At 39.5% G+C, this 19,362-nt stretch overlaps 1 protein-coding gene across 2 annotated transcripts in view; it reads right to left on the bottom strand.

Annotated features, from left to right (window-relative positions):
- DLG2 (discs large MAGUK scaffold protein 2) overlaps window positions 1–19,362 on the bottom strand; it is a 1,224,822-nt gene that overhangs the window by 881,979 nt on the left and 323,481 nt on the right. The window lies entirely within an intron of this gene.

Below are 19,362 nucleotides of genomic sequence, written 5' to 3'. Positions count from 1 at the left end.
AGGAGGAGAGAGAAGAGAGGGGAGGCGAGGGGGGGACTTGTGTTTGTCTTATCTCCTGTTGGAGCCACATTGCCTAAAGCAGTGCCTGAATACATAATAGCGAATGGGTCAATATTTGTTAAATTACTTAAATATAAATAAGTAGAACACAAATTAGATATATTTTTATTGAATGACCAAAAGTGTTATTTTGCCTTATTTCTTATTTCTTTTACCAGGCTATCAACTTCTGGATTTAGTTTCACATTCCCAGCAGCTCAATCATCTGTAGCTAGTAGGTGCTAAGGAAATATGTGTCAAATAAGAAAATAAATGATGAAAAGAATGAACAAAAGAACAGACTGGTGAAAAAGAAAGTGGTAATCTAACTTTTCACAGAATTTTCAAACATTTCTAGATATGAAAAATAACCAAACACTGCCATTCACATTTTACATACAAATGACTTGGTGTTTACTAAGTGTTAATATTTACTGAGGGATAAAGAGAAACGGAATGAAACAGAAACACTATTATTATTATGGAAAAGATACAGTATTGATATATGATGTCCAAGGTTAGAAGATCCTTTATTCTTGTAACCGTGTGTGTGTGTGTGTGTGTGTGTGTGTGTGTGTGTGTGTGGCAGAGGGGTGTTGTAGGGGTGTGGGGCCTGGGGCTTACAAATAGGGACACAGCAATATAGATGAAAATAGTCTTTGGAAGAAAGAAACAATTGTTTCAGTGTGTTTCCATTACAAGAAGAAATCAAATGATTTGTTTTGTGTTGGTAAGTTTCACTTCCGTGACATCAGGAATGACCTGTAGCTGCAGTGTCTTTTCAATAGCCAGACCATGGTACCCTCACCTTTACTTCCTTTTCTGCATGTCAGTCCGCCCCTGGGAGATGAGGCCTCACACACTCACAGACCCTTCCCTTCTTATTATCTCTGCCTGGCATGCTGTGTGTGCAACCTTGGGCAAATCATTTTCGTCTCTGTAAAATGGAGAGTCTAATCTAGTCTCTAGGGGTCCTTTAATACTTAATATTCCATGAATTTAAGTCTTTCCTTGCTATAAGTTTTGGTCCATGGCTGCTAGCACCTTGATTTTTATTCATTCAATATTTACCGATTGCTGTGTGCCAGGGAGTGCTCTAAGGGCTAGGGATAAAAGGGTAAAACAGTGGCCACAAGTGACAAAATCTTTGTCCTCAAAAAGCTACATTCTAGTGAGAGAAGAAGGACCATAAACAAGATAAATAAAATATGTGGTATGATGGACATGAGAAAGTACCAAGGAGGAGAAAAAAAGCTAGCGGGGGACATTGGGAGTACATGAGGATGGCACTCTACAAGTAGCCAGAGAAAGCCTCGCGACGAAGGTGCAACCAAAGGAAAGGCTCAGTCTCTGTTTCCTAGCTGTCTTCTGGACTCCTAAAAATTACTTGTGCCTTAGTTCTGTTGTGGAATTGTGTGTCCTCTGATTCTTTACTTAAATCTGATCGTTTCTGCTCTTCCCTGTTCCCACAGCCTTGGTTCCATCCCTGTCATCTCCTGCCAGGACCAAATGACCTCCTCCTTGGTTTTCCTGTGACTACCTTCTCCACACTCCATCTTCCTCTTTTTTCTGCCAAAAAGCGTCATCTTCCTTATAATCAGCTCTAGTGTTGCTTTCTGAAAATTCCCAATTGCTTCGCTCACTGATCTATGACACTCCCTCCACTGCCCCAGCTGTCACCACACTTACCCTGAACATGCCCCTTCCTTGCTTAACTCCATGCCTACACAAAAACATGGCTCTCTCTGCCCAGTCTGCCCTCTCCCCACCTCTCCACCTGGCAAACTACCACCTGCCCTTCCAGGCTCTGTTCACAGGGTACTGTCTCTGGGATACCTTCTTCTCCTCCCCCAGACAGAACTGGCTTCTTAATTCTCAGCACTCTCTGTACCTTGCACGTACTTCTCTGCTGCATTTATCACAGTCTTGTGATTTTTACATTTTCTTGTTTCTTGCTTGTTTACTTCCAGAGAAAATTCCATATCCCTTCATCCTTTGAATTTAGTAAATTCTCAGTGAAATGGATGAGGGCTGAGAGAAAGACGGGAGAGGGCTGGGGAGGGAAAAGAGACCGTCAGTCATAGAAGATGGGCAGCTGAAAGATAAGAGAAATCACTGCTTCCTGAAAACTGTGGATTAGAAAACACCTTATGGCATCTCAAATTCCAAAATGTGAGTCCTCAGCATTAACCTTTTTTCTATTAGTCTGGTTCTGACCTTTTGTCCCAGTTCCTATAACTCCACTTTTGCAACTCAGCCCCCACCTGGTGGCCCAGTTCTGAGAATTCACCTTCTGTCTTGCTCCTCATTGCCCAAATCTCTCTTTTGGAGACCTGCCTAATATGTCAGGCTCTCCAAACCTGAAACTCTGTCTTGCCCTTGTTTATCCCCTTCCCCCTTCTCTCTTTTTAATCTCTGCCCTGCCCATGAACCCAGGCAGGTGGCCAGGACCCTGCTAATCCCTGACAGACTCCCATGCTTCTGACTCCTGAGCACTACATGTTCCTGCATTTCTACTTTGCCTCTCACTGGCCACCAGCCCCCACCCCTCATCCCCCATGCCATCTGACCACCTGCTCTCCAAAGCCATACCCCTTGGAACCTGTGCTTTGCCTATTCAATTGGCCTGCCTCCTAAAACCTCTGGACCTAGGTCTGTTTGTTTTTTATTTCTCTTCTACTTCTAGATCCTGCTCACCACCTGATCCCCACATTTGCCTTGCTTCCTCCTGTCTGCTCTGCTAAGACTGGGCACACTTGAATGGAGAAAGCTAGTTTTCAGGATGTCACTAGCTCTGCCCAGCCCACTTGAACATATGTAACAGTATTTGGATACCGGGAGCTTCATTTGAAGCTCTGGGCTAACAGTCTCATTTTACAAATGAGGTCACTGAAGCCCAAAGGTGAAGTGATTTTCCCAAGGCTGCACACACAGCCTGCAGCAGAACCACAGCTAGAGCCCAGGTTTCCTGTGTCACAGTCACGAAGTGTCCCTTTTTATTATACTCTGTCATCCTTGTAATTCTACTTTTCACAAGCAGACCGAGGTCTGGAGCTCTGTAAAACAAAAATCACACTTGCAGGCACCTGGAAAAACTGAGCATACTAACCTAGAGCCAGCACCTTTTCAAGTAAAATGGATCCTAATAGATTAATCGAATCTCCTTCAAGGCATAAAGGTATGTCAAGAATCAGGAGGAAACGACAGCTTTAATTACCCCGAATAGAGCAGTATTTTTGATTTTCTCTTCTCAGTGCTGATAAGCTTGCAAAAACTGATCTAGGGATCCAGAGCAATTAACCATTTGAGAGAAGAAAAGAAGTGACAAAGTGGTTAATCATCCAATGAGGCATAAATGACATTTCACAGGAGACATTCCTGAGACCAGCAACTTTAGAAACGATTTAATCTGTGGCCTAGAAGAAGCCAAGGAACATGTGTGAATGTATCTTTTAGTGAAGTGACAACTGGCACATATTTAAGATAATTGACTAGCTCTTATTGGGGATTCAGAGATGCACTAAAAATGATCTTTATGCTGATGGGTTTAAAATCATTTGCAGGAGATGGCTATGCACATCAAAGTAAGTGTGGCATAAACAAGAATGCAATGGAATTGTTGCAAAAGAAGTGATTTCTTCCCATCAAAGGGGACTAGTAAGAATGTCATGGAAGCAAAGGCATCTGAGAACTCAGAGGTAGCCCAGAACCAATGGGTTCTCCTGGAACCCTGAGTGTTCCCCTGAATGCCTGCTCTGTTTCACCTTTTATAGCCAAGCAGTTATCAAGTCTACCACTTTCAACACCTAAAATATCTTGCAAACCAGCTTTTTCCCTGTGCTGCTACTTTAGTGCAGGGCCCTGTCTTTTCTCCGTAGATGTCTCAAGTATGGCCCTGACTGATCTGAAGTCTATAGCCTCACATTCCTTCAATTCATCCTCCACACTGCTGACAGAATGATCTTGCTGCTGATCAGATCACGTCACTCTGGAGTTTAAAATCCTCTGATGACTCACCATTTGTAAGGCCTTTCCTGATCTGGCCCCTGTTTTCTGCTCAACTCTCAACTCCTATTCTTTCCTTGTACATTATGTTCTGGCAATACTGAATTCCCTGAACTTCCTCTAAAAAAAAAAAAAAAAAAAAAAGCCTTTCTCTTTTATACATCCATGATTCTTCTCTGGGTGCTTCTCTATTCTATCCTGCAAACCAGAGCACTAACCAGCAGATATGATTGACAAGACTGCAGGAAATGGAAGGGCCCTCTACGCCAGGGGCTCTCTCTCTGCCACAGAATTTTCCTGGCAATATCACTCCACTCTCATCAATATCAAGTGCAGGGCTCAACCCTTTTTGTGGATCCTTGGTTGAAGCCTTTTTATCAAGTAGGAGTGGAATTGTTGGCAGGGAAATCACAGGGGTCCACTGCAGGGAAGTGAAGAAGACAATAAAAAAGGAAAATAACATTCCTTAAGTACATACAATGTGTTTCATGCATTACATATCACAATTTTCTATATGCACTACATTTCATCTTTACAAAAAATTAGCAATCTTTCTTCCATGTAATGATAAGGAAAATAAGGCTTATGCAAACCGTTTCTCCAATGCCACTTAGTAAGGAAGGAGTAAGGATCACTTAGTAAGGATCCTGATCCAAGTCTCTTTTTCCACTCCCTTAGCAGTGCCTGCATTGTAACCATGTCTCTGAATCATTCAAGATAAACTGTTGAATTTAGTTTTAGTGCAATCATGTTTTTTTTTTCCCCTGATTCTCTGAAAATGGATCATTTGCATAGTGTAGATGAGCTATACTTCCTCCTGACCCTCATCAGAAGTCCAGAGGCAAAAACAGTGAATAGACCATACAAGCAACTTCCAGTTTCTCTTTTCCTGACATGAGAATTGAAAATGTGATTTTATAGAACTCTCAGTGACTTGAGAGGTTATTTAATGCAATGTCATCTTTTTATGAAAGGAAAACTGGGACCAGAAAAGTCCTACAGTATGTGAGTGGCAGAGCCTAGACTGGAACCTCCCAGACAAGAGCCCTGAGGCCTGAGCACCCTTTCCTGTTTTATCTGTTAATCCTTACAACAAACCTGGAGTAGGAATTGTCTTATCTGTCTCAGGGATGGAGAAGTTAAGACTCAGAGAGGTTTAAACGAGGCTACCGCGAGTCACACAGCTGATGAGGGTAAGAGACTGGGGATTGAAACCCAGGGCTCACCCTGTGGAACTAACTGCTGGCTTCAAACCCCATTCCCCATGAATGTGTCAGATCCCATTTTCAAATACCCACAGACCAAAAGGAGGGGCTATTTACTAGAGGCTACAGCTTTGTGACTGAACAATCACCAGTTTAGATGGGTCCTTTGGCAGCTCACTCCAAGAAGACAGAAAACACCGATCAACAACTCCACTATATGAACGATCGTTTCTTTTAAACACTCAAAGGACTCTTTTCTTTCTTTTAAGAGCTTACGAGGAGCATACTAAATTTCTTAGGATCTTGTTGTCTGCTATTTTACTTACAGAATGTCATTTTCTTGTGTCTTTTTGCTTTAAAAAGTGTGTACTGATTTCTAAAAATAAAACCAAGTAAAAATACATACCCTTGCTCCACATACCTATGAAACCAGAGCCATGCAGTGAAAAAGAAGGAAAAACAGCTCTTTAATAATCAGGGGTAGACATGCACTATGTAAAAAAAATAAAATATTGGCAGACCTCTGAACATGGAAAAAAGACCCTGTTAAAGACAGCCGGCTTCTATTTCTATCATTTAGAAGACTCCAAGGGCAGAAACAAAAACATGAAATGCTGATTCTAAAAATCCTTGACAAAATACCAGTCTAGAAATTAATATTTATCACATTTTCAGTGTTCCTGACACAACAGCTCCTTATATGCTAATGTTTATGAATACAAATTTGCTGGCTCTGAGGACATATATTATCTTCCAGAAAATAACAAGGTAGGCAGATGCCATCTTACGTATGATTACTAGAGCTAGAAGTCTACCAAGAATGGACAGCAACATTTATGGCAAATAAAATTGAAATCAATGGGTCACATACATCTTAGTCATACGCTGATTCAATTAATTGCAATGAGAAAATAGACAATGACTCTCTAGCCATTTAAGGCAATTTAGAAAGCATCTGTAATGTGCTTTTTGTCTTACTCACTCTTAGATTAGTGTGGAAGGAATAAATAGAAGGTAGATATATGGTGGAGCTAGGGGTCAATAGTTTACTTAATAAAACAAAGCATGTTTTCATTTGGTGACGGGTGCAGAGAGCATAAGGTCATGTCCAATGGCTCTGAACTAAGCATCCACAGTATCATAGTATCCAATTGCACATAGTATCATATTTCAAGTATCATTATTATGCCACAATTATTTCTAAAAAATTCCTTTACTTAAGTTCAGAAATCCCAGTAAATGAAAATGAACAAATTATAGACTGGCTTTATTTCTTAACAGAGATTTGGGTGACATTTTTGGAGTTTTTGTTCTGGTGGAATCATTCTTTTGTTCAACATACCCTGGTTGTGCCAGATACTATGTGCCTGAATTTATAACCTAATAAGACAGGTAAGTGGAAGTTCCACAACTTTGACGTAAAGCTTAGATGTAAGTGCCATAATGGAGGAATGTGTGAATTTCTGCTTCCACATCTGCAACATCTAGAACCCTATAGTTAGACTCAGCTAAAATCTGTCCCGTAACAGGTGGTAATAACATCAATAATGGTAATGGTAATAGAGATGATGGTGATGATGATGTCACTATGAATTGAAACATTACTATATATAAGATACTGTATGATGAACTAAATGCCCATTTAACTCTCAGAATAACCCACAGAAGCAATTATTATGAATTTTCATTTTCAATGAAACAACCTAGGCTACTGAAGTTAAGAGACTTGCCTAGAACTGCACAGCTACAAAGTGACACAGTAAGAGGAAAAGATAGGTCCTAGCTCAGCAGAGACATAAAGCAAACAGTATTTTATTTTATGTTTAATTATCTTTTTTCGAGTATAGTTGACACAAAACGTTACATTAGCTTCAGGTGTACAATGTAGTGATTCGGCAAGTTTATACCTTATGCTGTGTTCACCACAAGTGTAGCTACCATCTGTCACCATACAATGCTACTATAATATTATTGACTATATTCATTATGCTGTGCCATTTAATTCTCATGAGTTATTTATTCCATAACTCGAAGCCTCCATCTTCTACTCCCCTTCACCCATTTTGTCCATCCCCCCACTCCGGCAAACATCAGTTTGTTCTTTTTTTGTTTATTTTCAACTGTCTTAGGTCCCATGTGCAGAAGCTGAGTACCAGCTATCCTCTCAAAATGACTTCTCTGAGCTTGCTCTGTTGCTAGCTGAAGCACTTGCCCTAAGAAAAGCCTTATGGTTTTGAGGTTTAGTTTTTTCCTTGTTCTCCTACATTCTAGCTCCTAGGACAGGGCTTTTATGTTGGTTTACTCTACTGGCCTCTGTTCTAAGGACCGAAGTCCTATCCAAAATCCCAGTGCAACATGGGGTGATCTACAGAAGACCCCCCTCCCCCAAGATAATAATTTACTGGCATTCATGCTCCTCTAAGATTCTTCTAGATATTCATGAAAACCTAATGATAATTTGCTAATATTTGAATTATGATGTTTCCTTCTGGTGTAGGTCCCTTAAAGGCTAGAAATACATTTTCAGTCTCCACTAACTGACATATCACCTGACATTGAATCATGATGAATGAAAGACCTTGTCAGGTTATTTCTTCATTAACTGAATCTACTCCCTGCTATCTGATATCTCAGTCCTGAATCTATTCTTCTAATGCCTGGCCCAGTCCTTTGTCTCTCCTTGCCTGTAACCATCATGCCTCCTGAGCCTTCAGATGTGGACGGAATACAGCAGAGAGCACAGAATTAATAAAACTACTTAGGTCCACAGGGATACCTGGCTTGAGTCTTAAGGAATAGTTAAGAGCTTCCCAGGGCGGGGGGAAAGCATATACAAAGGCAGAAGAGTTTTAAGAATAGATGGTATATTTGAAGAATGTCAGGCAGCCTGGTATGATTAAAACAAAGAGGCAGAGCAGTTTCATGGTAGGGCAGACACCAGAGGCTGGAAATGTACTGTGCCCTCAATATCATATTCAACCCTAAAACACATGAGGCATTCATGGGAATATGAGATCGACACAGTCAAGTTCAGCCCACTGTTCTCAGATTGTCTGTGCATTTTGAGGAGCCCCCATACTTACTAAACTCCCTGCAGGGTTCAGCTACAGGTTTTCAGAACACACTCAATCAATACCTGCTGACATCAGCTATCAAATGGGGCATTACTTGAAAATAAGGAATATGATTATCCCTGATGAGGGCAGCTCACTGAACCTTTCCTCCGCACTTATCCATCCTTCTCCCTGACAGATATGGTAATGCAGAAGGGTTTTTTTTCCCCCCTTCAGTATAATCACCAACTCAGACATTCTGACTCCTCCAGGAGGAAACTAGCTGAGAGCCTGCTGGGCACCTTCAATTTCGTTCAATGGTATAGAACATCTATTTTGCGTGAGTCCTCTTTATCATGGCATCAATGCTAACTTCAAAAACAAATCCCAGCCAGTTCCAAGAGAACACCCATCGCTTACAAATGCAAAAAAACAGCAATCCCATACAATACCTACTGTGTTCTTTGGTTTTTCATCTTTGTTTTTTTTTTAACCAGACGAGAGCTCATGCTATGATGTACATGATAGATCACCTAACTTCTCTGTGCCTCAGTTTCCTCATCTGTGATGCAAGAATAATAATAGTTACCTTACAGGACTATGGTGAAGCCTAAATCAGTGGGTATGTCTAAAATGCTTCATATAGGGTCTGACAAATGTTTACTACTATTTTATTGTGGCCATCATCATTAATAAAATATTTAGTACAGCCTGCTTAACTGCTTGTTTATCACAACTGATATGATCAATGAGGCAGGTGGGTGAATCTGAAATTTTTACCAGCTGCACAGTCATAAAAGAAATTGCTTATTCCCTGTTTTATTCCCTATCCACTACAGTGTTTTGGTGGAGAAATTGTCTCAGGCACAAACTTGGACTAACTTATTGATACAGTGGCAAAAATCCATTCTATTTGATAATTTCAAAATGGGTCAGCATGATATGTGGGTTACACTTCTGGCTCTTTAGATTTTATCTGAACAGTGTAGGTGAGTGGCTTCTGATAACACCACTTAAAGCATGCACCTGAAAGTCAGTCAAGACTGACCTATTCAATGACACCTGGAGAAGATGAACCAGGAATAAAAACAATCCTAAGATTTCCCAGACTGTTTATAAATAATCATCCCAACTGAGGATGCTGCCGCAGAATAGCTTCTTGCCACTTCCCGGTTTTAATGCCTTGATTAATTAGGAAGTGATGTTTAGTTATGTATTTAATTATACATAACAAATATAAATTACATACCTGATTGTTCATAATTGTATTAAAATATGTATCATTTATCCTTGAAAGGGAAAGGCTTTTTTCACAGTGGATAAAGCTGTTTGGGGAATAGAGTAGGGGTGGAATTAATGGTCCCCACATTAATCATTTATTTTATGAAAATGTGAAGGTCATCCTCCACTTTAAGATGCCTCTGAATTCCTTTTGCAAGGTCTGGTAGATGAATTTCAATATGCAAAGCAGAGGATTATACAATGTGCACTACTATCCCCCTAAAGGCATAGAGCTTTTATTTAATAAAGATGTTATTCTAAGAAGCTTTACTGTAGCATTGTCACATACTAGAACTTGTCATGGAGAGGTGGTTATTATTAGTAAGGACACAAGACTTGTCTCTTTGAGTAGAACTATGAATGTCACTGCATGTGCCTGTTAATTTTCTGAGTCAGAGGCTGATAAGGATCATGATGTAAGATCTACACATACCATTTTTGAAGCACCTCTGAGAGCCGAGAATTGTGCTAACAACATGGTATTACTAATATTATTTTATGTACTGCTGTGAACACTAATCAAGTCTAAGACTCTATGTAAAACTTTTGCATTCATCTTACACAGTTTTTCTATTCCATTTCCTCATTTTATAGATGAAGACAATAAGCCTCAGAGAAGTGTCTCGCTGAAAATCATGCAGCTGGGTGGAACAATTGCCAAACTCCAAAGCCAAGTCCTTTCACTGTCAATGCAGGCATGCTGTCACAGGTCTAACAATTAGAATCCATGCTCTCAAGGTGGGGATTTCGAGCAGGTATGGCTCAGGTCAGTGAGGAACAGGGGCCACTTCTGCTTCTGGGCCTTCAGGCTTGTCTCCCTCTGACAGTCAAGACGGTGGTCAGTGGGCAAAACACTAAGGCCAGTTAGAAGTGGCCTTCACTTGGCTCAAATAGTTGTGTGACATTTTAAAAGTTATTTCACTGCTCCAAAACCCAGTTCCTCATCTGTAAAGCAGTGATGGTAGTACCTACGTCTTATACGTATTGAGAGGATCAAATGAGTTAATAACACAGACGCTTTGCTCACTCATTGTACAGCACATCAGAAGTTATCAATAAATGTTAGCTGTTGCTGCTGTTATCTTTTTTCCTCCTATTTCTCTACTAATTTTAATTACTATTCTGGGTTTCTGAAAATTAATCATTGACCCCCTTCCATTTCTTTCCCTTTTCATTTAAAATCCCAGGTCCTAAATGTGTAGAAACTGAAACCTCAAAAGGTTCATACTACCCCCTTCTCCACTTTTTAATTTTTTACACCAGCCCCTTGACACCAATATCCCTTCTTACTTGATCCCATTTCAGTCCTCTTTGTTCTATTTTAGTCTTTCCAAGATACATGTCAAAAATCAACCCAACCATCATTATTCCTGGATGGCTTAGCAAGGGAGAGAGAGAAAGACTAGCATTGAATGCTGTTAAGAAAATATTCCCCAACCAAGAAGAAATTGAATCTCACATTTTCTATCCAAGCAAATCAGTGTTTCAGTAGATGTGTTGTGGGATGTCTGTGCATATGCAGGAAAACCATTTTTTTTTCCACTTAAGGAAGAAAATCAAACTGTCTCCTTTAAATAAAGGCATTTAGAACAGCAGTAACACAACCTCAAAAAGCATGAATTAGAGTGGAAGTTTGCTAATCCAGAGTAACTGGGAGCAAGGGTGGCCTGAACTGCTGACAACCTCGACTCAAAAAACATACTCTGTTAAAATGGAAGGTCGTAATGATTAAGAGCATGTGGTTTGCAGTAAGGCATCCTGGGATTTAAGATTATGGTCTGCCATTTATCGGCTTTGCAATCTTAGTAGTCACTTAACCTTCTGAAGCCTGAGTTTCCACATACATAAAATGGGTATAGGAATAGTTTTAGCTCATGCTCTTTTGGTGAAGATTAAATGAGAGAATATAAAGCATTATCTTAACATAGGTCCTGGCCCATGGTATGTGCTCAATAAAAAGATTGCTGCTGTCGTTACTAACACTATTTGTATTGTCATCAGTACAATCTTCATCATGATAGCACTGAACATAAAGGGAAATAATGGAGAGAAACTAATAAAATGATGCCAACTAACGATCCTTGTGTTTCCTTGGGAAGTAGTTAAGAATAGCTTGTGTTGACCTGGTAACTGTTGAAATGTAAATCCAGATTCAACGAACACTGACTGAGTAGCCACCGTGTGTCAGAGCTGGCTTCTTTGCAAATATTACAACATTTAATCCTCAAAAAAGCCTTTTTCGTTTCGAAAATAGTCACAGAAACTTGACTCTTCCAAGATTAAACAGAGGGTAGGTGAGGAGCAAGAATGAACTCAGTGACTCTGTCCTGCCCACAGTAAGAGCTCATTGGTTAGTCAATGAATGAATGGATGGATAAAGGATATGGTGTGGTTTGGTGGAAATAATTAATGAATTTAAAGTTTCTGATTATGACTACTTTGCTTGAATTCCTTAGTTCACACTTACTGTGTGTGTGACCTTAAGAGAGATGTTTTATCTGAACCTCAGTTTTTCTTCCTGTTAAATAGGAATAATGATATCTTCCCCAGAGAATTAATGTGAGCATGAAATGAAACAAAACACACAGTCTCTAGCATCATATCTGGTATATACGTGCTAGCATCCTTATTTTTTTCTCTTATACTAAAGTCCCTCTCTTCCCTGAACTACCATAGCCTTCTACTTAACAAAGATAGCCCACCATCACCCCCCTTCCCCATCCCAGGACAATCATATATTTGCCTTCCAAGTCAGTTTGAAAATCTAGACTCTGTATTACTTTCTCTGTATCTAAAGCCATTCACTAGAGAGGCACACACACAACCCAGCCCTACCCATGCCCATCTTCTCTACCTACCTTGCATTTTTTAGGATGTCTTTAGGATACAGTTTCATAATCTCCTTTCACCTCTTCACTTCTCACTCTCACCCATGACTCCCTCTGCCTTCTTCAAAAGAGTGCCAAGATCCATAAGGTCCTGATATGCTTCTTTGTCACCTTATCTGCCAATATATTATTTTCCAGGCTTTCAAACAGCATTAGAACCCCACCTTCTTTAGGAAGCCTTCCTAGATGAAATTCATAAAATTAATTTTTTTTACCTTACATCATCTGGGAATGGACTTCCTATTTTCCTAGCCCCCACCCTACTTATATACTTAGTGTATCGCTCAATCATGATGTATACCTTTGGTTTACAATGAAATATAAATTCCATGTTGCCCATTAGTGTGCTGAGTTAAGGGACAAAGTCTATGCCTAACTTTCTTGTAACTACATCTTAAGGCAATGTGAATGCATTCTCTGACAAGAGCTCTTTCAATGTGTGGATAGGTTCATACTCAAACAGCACTTTATCAAAGGATTTTCATTAGAGCACGGCCGTGCTATTGTGCAATCCCTTTTTTACTTGGTGGGCTCTTATTTATCTTCCTGTTACCAGCGTTTTCCCCAAGACCCAGCACGTATTAAGGCTCAAAAGAACCTGAACAAAATGTGCATTATTTTCTAGTCCAGTTCTATGAACACGTAAGGGCTTAAAATTCTTTTAGCTTAAGAAACAGAGGAAAGGAGGAGAGAAAGAATAGCAGTACTGGCTCAGACCAATGACTGGGCACCATGTTAAGGGCTCTACGTATACCAATTAGTTAGTCCTTATAACAATAGCATGTAGGAGGTATCATCATTTTTAGAGATGAGGAAAGTGAAGCACAGGGACATCAAATAACTTCCTGAAACTTAAACAATAAACAAAAGCCTGAGTTTGAAACCCTGATAAAGTCTGTACTTTTAACCATTATTATACTGTATTGTTTTGCCCAAGGGTTTTTTGAATCACGTGCCACTTTAATCTACCTTCTACCTTGGGGTTAGATTGTAGCTCTTTACTATAATATGCAAGGCTTTCTCCAATCTGGCCCAATCCTTCCTTTCCAGATGCAACTCTTGGCACTTTCTCCTTACCCCCTACTTACCAGCTAGAATAAATACACCCAGTTTCCCTGAAATGATATTGTCCCTTTACTTTCTGTGTTTTCTCATCCAGAAGGCCGTCCTGTCCTCCTCTGCCTACAAAAACCCTTCTTGTTCTTTATGACTACCTCGTTTTCAATATTCTTCATGAAGTGTCTCCATTCCCAGGCTGGACTTATATGTTCCTTCTTTTGTGTATCTCAAGCTCTTGGTTTTTACTTGGAGATACAAACTGCTTTGTGATTAGTGATTTGCTTAACTCTTATATTAAAACGTGAACTCCCTGAGGACAGAAGTTGCTTCTTATTGGTCCTGGTAAATGGACAGTGCCTTACACATCACTTGGTAAACATGTACTCAAAGGTTTATGAACAGATGATAAAGAAAAAAGAGTGAAAGAGTGAGATAGAAGACAGAGCCTGAGAAAGAGGAGAAGGATGCGGGGAGACAGAGAGAGAGATTAATTTGGTGGTTCACATAAGGTCCCTGGTGCTTAATTAACTCAAACCTGCCCTTCCTTTGAAATTAAAATACATTCAAAATTCTATATATGCTTTCCAAACACTCACTGCATTTAATAATATCTGCTTAATATCTATCCCTATACCTGGGAGAAATTTACACTGACTAATGTAATAATATTTTATTTTAGTAAACATTTATGAGCTGCAATATTAGGCAATCACACCAAGTGCTTACAAAAGTACAGTATATTTATTCCGGACATCATTTAGAGCATCCTGAACATACTGTCTCATATACAAGGCAACCCTCAAAGGCCCTTCCATTAGAAACACAGTAATTGAGATGCAAATATTTTTATAGTCTCCTCCACTATGAACACACACATCCACACAGAAAGGAGGAAGAAAAAAAATCCTTCAAATTACACAATCAATTTTCTCTTCAAACTGTCCCACTACAACAACCCTACCTCACACTAATGTACGTTTGTAGGGAAGGCTCTGTGCTGCCTTTAGTGAAAGCAATGTCTCAAGTGTGAGGTAATCCCATTATACTCATTACAATTACAGGCCTGTGTCCTGAGCCTCCTGCCAACAGAAGGCTACCTCATCTCATTCCTAATTAAGAGCACAAAATTCTTCCCAAACCACCTTCATTATTGCACGCGGTGTGCTTGGCTCTATCAGGCAATACCCTCACATTCTGGAAGAATCAACTGCCTCTTTCAAATCCGAGGTAACCACCCCAGAGTTAATTATGTCAATTAAAACCTTTTTCCTACACTCAGCAGATGAAGACCATTTCACCAGAACAATGGGACTACATGAAAAAGGAACCTTGGTTATAATGAAAGGTAATTAGAGAGATCATGTTTGGCTTGAAAACAAACACAAGCACAAATAAACAAAAACATGAGAAAAATCTTGCCCAACCAAAAGAAGTGATCATATAAACCTTCTGAGTAAAGTATGTGCTGTCTTAAAAAAAAAAAAAATGAAATGGGGGCACCTGGGTGGCTCAGTCAGTTGGGCATCTGACTTCAGCTCAGGTCATGATCTCACAGTTCGTGGGTTCGAGCCCCCCATTGGGCTCTGTGTTGACAGCTCAGAACCTAGAGCCTGTTTCCAATTCTGTTTCTCCCTCTCTCTCTGCGCCCCCCCCCCCAACTTGCAGTCTGCCTCTCTCTCTCAAAAAATAAATAAACATTATTATTATTATTTTTTAATGAAATGGTGGGGCACCTGACTGGCTCAGTCTGTTAAGCCTCTGACTTCGGCTCAGGTCATGATGTCACAGTTGGTGAGTTTGAGCCCCACATCGGGCTCTGGGCTGACAGCCTGGAGCCTGCTTCAGATTCTGTGTCTTCCTCTCTCTCTGGCCCTCCCACACTAGCACTCTGTCTCTCTCTCTCTCTCAAAATAAGTAAATATTAAAAAATAAATAAAAATAAAGAAAATGAAATGGCAACATAGGGAAATTTCGAGCAGCCAGATTTGTTTCCCTCAGACCATTGCTGGAGCACAGGGAGTGCAGACAGATGGGAACACAAGACTGTTCAGTAGCACCTTACATCAGAAACCAATCTCCTTAGATTAAACAGTCCTGTGACTGGGGCAAGTCTCTTTCTTCTTTGTAATCTGAATTGATTTCTTCATTTAACAACAACCAGAACAAAGGAATTTGAGTTAGGAAATACCTACAGTGGTTTTCTGGTATTAACATTCATTGAAGGCCACAGGTCACTTTGACCCACTCTGACCCTCACAGGCTACAGCCGGCACACGTTAATTCACCTAATACCCCCAGCACTATCAAATGCCTCAGTCATGGAAATATTATCCAAGCAAAATCTCAGCAGGCAAAAATGTATCACAAGGGTAGTTCTAATCAATGAGATCCTCAAACAGAATTTCATTTACCACCTCTATTTCACTGCCTTAGTAAAGCCCTTGGTTATCATTTTTTATGGCAGTGATTCTAGAAACAGGGTCCAGGAGCAGAAGCTCCTGGTAACTTGTTAACACAAATTCTTGTTCCTCATTTCAGCCCTACTAAATCCAGAACTCTGAGAGTGCAGCTCAGCAATCTGTGTTTTTATAGGCCCTCCAGGTGATCTTGATGCACACCAAGTTTGAGAGTACTGGAAAGGTCCCCTGAAGTGTTTCCTTGCCTCTCCTCTTGCTCATCTCTTAATATATCCTTCATACTGCCACCAGATCAGTTTTCCTAAATTCCAGATCTAATGTCAAACTTATCCCATCTCCCTCTGTCTCCATCTGTCTGTCTCTTCCTCCTCCTCCTCCTCTCCCTCCCTCCTTAAAACCTTCAGTGACACTAGTGTTCCCTCCCTCATCAAATAAAATTCAAACTTCTTACATGGCAAACCAAGCCTTTCACCATATGGCCCCATACAACCTTTCCAAAGTCACTTCTTCCCACTCCTCCGTGTGCACTCTATGCTTAAGCCATGATGAACCTCCTGCTGTTCCATGAAAAGCCACGCTCTTTGAAGAATGTGTGCTTTGCTCAAGCTGTTTTCTTTGCTCAGAATGACCTCCCTCACCCTGTCTGTTTGGCAAACTCCTTCTCATCTTGTTAGAATCTTCCCAAGCAACATCTCCTCTCTGAGGCCTTCTCTGGCCCCCACCCCTTCCTCTCTACTTCTCCCTTTAAGCCTCCAAATAGAATTGAGTCTATAGTACTTAACTTCTATTGCACAAGTTGGATGAAGAAATTGGAATTGCCGTGCTACATGGTAGTATACTTCACAGCTCCCTCCCTCCCTACCCTGAGTTCTTCAGAGAAGCTGGGGTGGATACTGGGTAGACTAAGTCTATTTTATTTTTATATCTTTAAATGAGAATTCCAATTGCTATTTCTGAGAGGGAATAAATGAATTGATTTTTGGAACACCTACTGTCTACCGCACTGCTATGCTAGCAATTCATCACTTTTATCCCTATTTTACAAATGGAAACATTGAGTCCCAAAGAAGTTAAATAACTTTGCCAGCTAGTAGAGGGCAAAGTTGACTCAACTGCAAGTCCTCTAGACTCTAAAGCTGATGCTTCTTCCACCAAAAAGTTTTTCCACATAAACTAAAGATTGAGGGACTATACATAGACATACCTTCTTTGACATGTTTTTCACATTTCCCTTATATGTGGTTTCTATTATATAAAGACCAATGTTATGAATGAGCTAAATTAATGAAGCTAAATATTGGATATATGAAGCCAAATATTTCTGGGCCTTCATTTCTTCATCTATAAAAAGGCTTTTATATATTACCCATTATCATCAGCAATTATTTTTATTATTAGATATTAATGTTTTAGCTTCCAGCCATAATAATCTATGATTTGAAACTGAATTCTTTGTGTTCTATTATGCTGTTTCAATAGATCTAGCTCGATTCTGGGCACGAGTGCCTAAGTGTTTGCTATTGCAATTTTGTCAATTCTCATTAAAAAATGTTTTAACTGAGTAAGGGTATGAAGCTGATGACAAGGTCTCTCTCTTCAAGTAATCCTGTTTAGATTTGCCAATAAAATCTAAAAAGGGATATTGTTGAAAACTGACTTTTTATCTTTACAACCAGGTTACATACATTCTATGTGCCCAATTTTATCCTTGGTCGGTGCAGTTACCATTGCAACAGTTGTTATCACTGTCAAAGTTGTTTTACTTCAGGCCCTCAAATTAATAAATGCTAAGGAAGAGTTTAATTAGCTAAAACCTAAATTATCATTATTAATTTACTAGTTACATTACAATACCTTGTAAAACATTTATACTGCAGTAAATGGAGTACCTACTTTCCAGTGATCACGTGGCATAGCTAATTTACTACATAACTAAATATTTAATTACTAATCTAAAAGCTAAAGGTACGCAGCCAAAATTAAATTGCATTACTTGAGCAAAATGCTTAACATCATTACTTGGGACATTATAAAGTCTTATCAAAAAATAATGGAAGTTCAAGCATTTGTAAGTATTTCTGAAACATTCTTAGAATAGCTTTAACAGGTAGATGGAACTATTGTAATTTAATCAGTGGATATTGTAGGAAGATCAAATGGGGAAAGTCTGAAAGAGTTTATACTAACACCATATTCAGATGGATATAGAGTTTCTGTTTGGGATGATAAAAATTCTGGAAATGGATACTGGTGATAGTTGCATAACATTGTAAATGTATTCAATACTACTCTTTATAAACCTAAAAGAAAAGTGATTAAAATGGTAAATTTTATATTCTATTTATCACAATTAGACTATATTCAGGTTCGATTATTTCTCCCTCATCCAGTACACAATATATTCCTTGAGTACTAAATAGGCCACCTTCATCATAACACCCCAGCTTTCTAGCATATTGTTAGGCACCTATCAAATGAATAAACTATGGACTGTCAAGATTTCTTCTGCCAATCATTCGAAGTTAGTATCTATTTTCTGTAAAGGAACAGAGATAGTTCTATTTCAGAAAGACAAGGTATTTTCTCAACAAGTGATTAAACTATATAAATTATAAAGAGGTATGATATGGAAAAGAGGTAATATGCATTCTAGAACATAGAATGTTAATTAAAAATGTAAAAGTAAGCCATCTCCTGGTATTTGAATGTCCTCACATCCATTGAACAGCCCCTAATTGCTCAGAAACACATGGAAGTATCTGTATCACTGAGCAACAAATAGTGATGATGAATATTGATTCCTTTCCAAAAGCAGAGCTGGTGCTTTGGGAAGACAGAAGTTCATTATACTAATTAGAGGCCCTTGCCCTACCTCCTCAGAGGATGTTCTCTTGGGTAGATATCAAGGCAGACACTCTTGAGTAGATGCTTTTCAAATTAATGACTCAACAACCACATGGCAGTAATCCTAGCATCTCTGGCAAGAGCAACAGCCTAAATCAGGCTGCACCTCACAGCCACCTTCTCAAAGCACCTTCAGTAAAGCTCAGGGTTGTTGTATTGGGGCAGATGTTTGCATGTCCATTCATGCCAGCAGTGGAGAGAACAGGATTATGAAGCAGTTCAGAGCAGTCATACTATAAGTCAAAATCATCATCAGAGTATGAAAGAATTAGCCACTCATTGAGAGATTCCACACAACCACACTCGCCCCCAAATCTCCATTTAAATGACATGTCCCACTGTATTTATTTAAAAGCACTTAGATAATGCCTGTTCTATCACAAATATATCCTCACTCAGTCCTCATAACAACTCTACAAGAGAGGTACTATTATTCTCATTTTATGGATTAAGCCACTCAAGCCCAGAAAGTTTCAGTAATTTGCTCAAGGTCCCACAGTCAGCAGTGGCG

This window comes from Lynx rufus, unplaced genomic scaffold (assembly GCF_022079265.1).
Source record: "Lynx rufus isolate CCGP_SWC_20201006 ecotype Redwood Valley unplaced genomic scaffold, mLynRuf1.p SCAF_9, whole genome shotgun sequence".
NCBI lineage: Eukaryota > Metazoa > Chordata > Mammalia > Carnivora > Felidae > Lynx > Lynx rufus.
Note: the sequence above shows the minus strand (reverse complement) of the source record. Positions and strands in the feature narration are given on the sequence as shown.